Source organism: Kryptolebias marmoratus, linkage group LG3 (genome assembly GCF_001649575.2).
Source record: "Kryptolebias marmoratus isolate JLee-2015 linkage group LG3, ASM164957v2, whole genome shotgun sequence".
In the NCBI taxonomy this organism is placed as follows: Eukaryota; Metazoa; Chordata; class Actinopteri; order Cyprinodontiformes; family Rivulidae; genus Kryptolebias; species Kryptolebias marmoratus.
Genome location: NC_051432.1, coordinates 28,645,900 through 28,651,947, shown reverse-complemented (window position 1 = coordinate 28,651,947; position 6,048 = coordinate 28,645,900). Strand labels below are relative to the sequence as shown.

The following is a 6,048-nucleotide window of genomic DNA, read 5'->3' as shown; positions in this document are numbered from 1 at the left end:
AGGTGGGGGTGTGTGTAGGTGTGTGTGTGTGTGTAGGTGTGTGTGTGTAGGTGTGTGTGGAGGTGGGGGTGTGTGCAGGTGGGGGGGTGTGCAGGTGGGGGGTTGTGACTGGTGAACATGCACACAGTTCAGTTTTTACCTGGAGAAGCTTCAGCCCTTTATTTCTTATAGTTTTTCAGATATAGAAGCTCTTATCAGTGACGCTGGTGTATAAAAGAATCCATGCAGACAAATAAACACGAAGCAGGTGGAGTTCTGCCAGGTGTGGAGCTCATGTTGGATCCCACGGTTTTGTCCTACAGAACCACAGGGTTCTGCTCAGCCTTTATTTAACCTTTTCCTTCGTGGCTCAAACACTCGGGCCGGCAGGCAGCCTTCACTGACACGTCACATCACTTGGTGTGGGAAGATCTGAGCTGGATGAAAACAACAGTTTATGACATTACATGAAAACACTCTCCTGCTCCTCCACATTCACTCCCTCTCTGCCTTTGATTCTGTTCCTGTCAGCTGGTTTTCTTCTCTCACCGTCTCTAAACATGGACGCCTTGTTCTCCAAACAGCGCTGGACAGAAACTTCTCCAAACTTCACCATCAAAGCTAATTGACAAAAGCAGACAACGCACCTATTAACAATTCAAACAATGTAAACAAGCCTCACCCCGGCGCTGGACCTTTTTTAATTTTACTGTTTGAACACATCTGACCTAAAAATAAGAAGCAGGGACTTGTTTGATTCCAGTCTGGCTTCAAAGAGAAAATGTCTTGGGAGTCTGTTTGCCAGCTTCACGGACAGATTGTTAAAAATGTTTAAGTAATGCAATAAAATATTTTTAGAACGATTTTTATAGCCCATCCTTTCTTGCATTGTGATGACGTGCGAGCTGCACCTGAACATTATCTCCAGTTTAAAGCAGAAATGACACGTGTTGTCTCTTTTTTAAGGGTGGGGTGAGTGTTTCCAGACAACCAAACCCTGCAGAGCTGAAACTTTTCAGCTGAAATCCAGATGAACTTCAGTCAAAGAGAAGAAAATAGCTGCCGTCAAAAATAAACCAAAGTTCTGTAAAAATGTAGCTACAGGGGAAAGTTTCAGTATAAAGACAGAGTTTTGCTGGTTGGTTTTAGGCAAGAAACTTCATTTGTAGCCTTTGTTTTCCTGCCCACACCTTACCTTTTTGCTCCTGTTCTTCTTAAGTAAATCACCTAACATCACCTCGTTACATGTCTTGTACAAAGTCAGGTTACCACAGATTTTACAATACAACGTTCTTCACCTTGTTATGTGGTTGCTGCTGTGTACATATTGTGTTGTTGAAGTATATGAAGTATTGTAAGAGGATCATTAATGTCTACGCTGTATTTTTTTCTGTATTGGTTCCAACTCTGGTTGCATGAAGTATTCCAATATTAGGGATTTATGGGATCAGGGTCTTGTTAAAAATGCTCCTAATCTCTGTTGTTGTGTAGGGATCTGGAGTTTTAGCCCCGCCTTGGGGCGGCTCCTCCTGCCCTTCTTTTCACAGGTGATCCAGATCCAATTAATGAGGACTGCTACTACTTAAGCCTTCAGCTGAGACCAGATCTTCGCTGGAGCATCGAACCTCCTGGGTTAGATTCTCAGCCACAGTTTCTAACCTAATGTGATTAAGTTACTGATTACGTTCTTTGTGCATCTTGACTTCAGGTTCTTCGCCACGCTACGAGACTACGACTATTACGGATACCTACCTTGGACCTCTGAATACTCACCTGGACTGGATACTGGCTTGTCGACCTCTGGATCACCAAACATCTCCATCTTCTCCTCCACACTGCTGGACACCTCCTGGATCTGTAAGAACAAAAGAACATTAAGAAGCCATCGTGCAGTGCTAGGCTGATATTAGGATTGGTACCCGAGACTCACCCTGTTCCTCTTACTTCACAGATCGCTCCACGAACCTATCGCACTGTACATACCTTGGGCACCTGTAAATAAATTGCACTTACCTTCAGCTGCTGTCTCTGTGTCTGGTTTTGGTCTCGCTCTTGGACTAATTACCCTGCACTCATGTCATGTTGGCCTACTGTCTACAGTTTTACATCAGTCACTGTAAAATTTGTGTTGCTACAGGTCAACATGTCTGTGGTATGGAAGTATTTTATAATACTTCCAATGTATGTACAGTAGTTTGGGTTTTTCTAATGGTGGAAACAGTAGAGCCACATTCAATGCCAGCAGTTTAATTAGACTTTTAAAATCCAAACACAGCTGAGTTCACGTAGCAACACACTTTAAAGAAAATTATGAAGTGAAGAGACATTTCTCCTTGGGACAGCGATAAGACAAAGACTTGCAGAACCAGAGGTCTAAATTTATCGTTGACCAAGCCATCACTGAGTCGGTCATCATCCTTCTCACTGTTTCATCACCTTTCGAAGGTGTTGGCGCCACAGTATGTCCTAACGACGCGACATAAGAGACACAAAGTTCACTGGTATATTTTTTTTTACTGGTTGATATTAAAAAACAAACTACTGGTGTCAAAGATGGCATCGATTTTAATAACATTAATGTATTTATGTTCTGTAATCTGAAATAAAATACAACATAATGCAAGTATTGAATTTAGACTCAGTATCAGCCAATATTTAATTTTAAATGACTTAAATCGATATCGGAGACAAAATATTGATTTGGACATTACGAACTGATATGCAACCAACATTTTCTACCTGTCCTTCATTCTACAAACATGGACCTGGGATGAATATGTCATATTTGGTGTTGTGGGTTTGTTGGATTAGAGACCAGAAAACAAACTGTCAGACTGAGATCTGTCAGAGAGCAGAAAAAGATCAAGAAGATGGTGAGACCATGGTTAGATGCTGACAGAAGACTGATATTCAGGCGTTACTACAGGCTCATTGAAGAACTGAGACAAAAAGAAAACCACTGAACGCCACAGATACGCTGCAGGAATGTTACATAAAAGAACAGCTTTTCCCACATTTCAACCATAAACATACACGGTTCGTAACAGAAGTGCATCAAAATGATGCCATACACGTCACAAGACTGAACCTTTTCCAAGATGCACGACATTTCTTCACTTCTTGGCAACATACGTGACCAGAGGTGCTAAAAGGTGTGATAGCAGCACCAGAGGAAGGACGTTCGAAAACCTTAACACCTTCTCTGTTTCTTGCATCTGCAGCATCAATCAGAGACATGAAGATCCTGGAAATGCTGCTATCCACTCGTTAACAACTTACAAATAATGTTACTTAAAAACAAACAAAAAAAAAAGTTAAATATGAACAGAAAGTTTTCAGTTTGAGCTAGATGTCAGAGTGCACCGAGCATCTCAAAGTCTAATCTGTACAGCAGAGCAAACAGGAGTCTGTACCTTTTATGGCAGCTTTATTCTCACCTGGATGTGGATTATCATTTTAACTCCGGCCTGGCTGAGCACTAAAGGTCCCGCCTCATCCTTTTGAAACATAGCTTATACATTTCTACTTTTTTCGTTTTGTACTTGTTTGTGTTTTGCAGGTTCCAGTCAGAACTCCTGACTCACTTATTCAGCTTTTAGGTTTCTGCAGCCTTTTCATGACCAAAGTTATTCTGCACATAAGAGACCTATAAAGTAAAAAGTAATGAGTCAGCGCTTTTATAAAAACAATTCTAATAAAAAAGAGAGGATAAAGCATGAAAATGACTCCGTCAAACATTATTATCGATTAAAAGTTTGCTTATATTAATGGAAATAAGCCCCAAAGAGCTACTGCTGCACCAAGCATGAAAATAATTTGAATTTGGTTAAAAATCTTTGCAAATTATATTTTTAGCCAAGCATGAAAAGACAGGCCTCTTTAAGTGACCACTGTGGTGTCCAGGTCAAAAGAGCTCAAACTAACTACAGGTAAATGACTAAAATGTGAAGGATTTGTTCCACGGAGCCCAGAAAGTACCAGCTGTTCCCTCCATTTATAAACTGGACTCCTGGTTCTGTAAAATGCATCCTCTGTGCATGGGTTTGCTAACAGACTTCAGCTGTAAAGTTGGACAGACTCTCACTGAGGGGATAATAAAAAGACATTAAAACACAACCTTTGAATCTCTTTAATCGTAGAAAAGTAGACATGAAGCTGCAGCCAAACTTTGACTAAAACATGTCGCACTCTGAGCTCTCCTGCATGTTTTAGACGTGTTCCTGCTTTAAAACAGCTGGTTTGAATGGACGACTTGTTGCCATGCTCCTGGAGAACTTGATGATTTGATGAGGACTGTTTGAATCAGGTGTGTTGGAGCAGAAAAACCTAAAACTCCAGGACAGCGGCCCTCGAGGCCTGGAGTCTGACACCCCTGAACTGCAGCACCTCAGAATAAAACCTTTCCAACGTTTTACAGTGGAACATGATTCTAATCCAACTTTAATGTGATTTGGTGTTAATGGAGTTACTCGAGGACTCCATTCTCAGCATGGACTGTTCACACACCTCCCCTCAGGCCGGACGGACAGAAGGACTTCCAGGTTCGAGGACTCGTTCTTTCCCAGCCGTCTGACTCCTAAACCGCTGCCTGAAGTCTGCAAACATGTTCTGCTTCACGTGGCACACTGCTGATTAGTGCGCATGCATCCTAACTATAGTTTATTAAACTCATGTAGCTCAGTTCTGTTCTGTTTGCATCGCTGCTTGATCACACATTTTATATTTTAACTGCATTTGGCCTTATTATGTACTATTATCATTGTCTTACATGCATTTTTCACATCATAGGTTTCTATTGTTTCTAATTCATTTTTTTACGTTTCTTTTTCATTTATTTTGTAAGATTTCTAAACATCTGATTGAAGCCAGCTAAACTCTTGTGTTTGTCAGTCGTCGTGTTTCCGGCTGTCCACACGATGATAAACTCTTTGAAAGTCACCAACAACAGAATGTGCAGATAAATCTCTTCTCAGGAACCAAATCCACTGAGCAGGAGAACTTTGACTGACTTCAGCAGTTACGTCTTTACCAGTAAATCAAAGTGTCCCACCTTACATTCTGTTTTTTATTCTTTGTTTTGTGTCTGAATGTCTTTTAAGCAGCACTGAACAGCTCTGTGTCTGAAGTGCGGCGTGTAGATGAAGCCGCCTCGCCTGTTTGTGCTGCAGCTCACGCTGCGAAGCTGCAAAAACAGCAGCAGCTAAACCGAAAAGATCAAAAGAGGCAGCCAGAAAAAAAATATAGAGACGTTTGCTAATCAGACTTAAAAGGCCTAACTAACATCCAATGAGCACAACAATGCCACCAGGCCAGCTATTAAATTATATTTTTAGATTTGATCAAATCACCTGTTATTGTTGGGAGGAAGGAGCCTGAAGGAACACCTGCTGCTCACATGTTGTCTGACAAACAGCAAGAGTTATGACACAGATTTAAAAAAATATACAGCTTTCATTTTACACACGAGAGCAACGGAAGCAACAACTACTGTAAGTTTTAAAACCATAAAAAAAACTGTCAAATGTTTAAAATGTAGAATTAGGTCATTCTGCACCTGATCAGATATTTAGATTATTTGTCTGTTTAAATGCTTTTATTCATAAATTCATTATTTGTGTGTTTCTGGTTGTTGTTTGTTTTGTGTGTGTGTGTGTGTTTTAATTCATACTAGTTTTATGGGAATAAAATAATAAAAACAGTAAAAAGTAAGTTAGCAGCTCGGCAAATATTAAATATTATAAACTCTACGTCAAATATTTGGAAATATCCAATGAACCCAATTAAACAATTAAAATAATATTTATTGTTAATTATTGTTGCTCCTACAGATCTGAGTCACCTGCAGTTTGGAGAATATTTGATCCAAATTTTAACCTTGAGAAAAAAAGTCCAGGCTGGTCCACAGAGGACAACTAAAGAACCGATCCCCTCTGAGGTCCAGGCTGGTCCAAAGAGGTGATCAGGTCTTTAGTTGTCCCGAGGTCCAGGCTGGTCCACAGAGGTGAGCGGGTCTTTAGTTGTCCCGAGGTCCAGGCTGGTCCACAGAGGTGAGCGGGTCTTTAGTTGTCT

At 40.7% G+C, this 6,048-nt stretch overlaps 1 long non-coding RNA gene across 1 annotated transcript; it reads left to right on the top strand.

Moving 5' to 3' along the window:
* Positions 1-1,467: 1,467 nt before the first annotated feature.
* Positions 1,468-1,993, top strand: LOC119616921. The gene is made up of 3 exons (XR_005233013.1): positions 1,468-1,611; positions 1,688-1,836; positions 1,931-1,993. It is a non-coding gene; the product is annotated as an uncharacterized LOC119616921 (long non-coding RNA).
* The last annotated feature ends 4,055 nt before the right edge of the window (positions 1,994-6,048 follow it).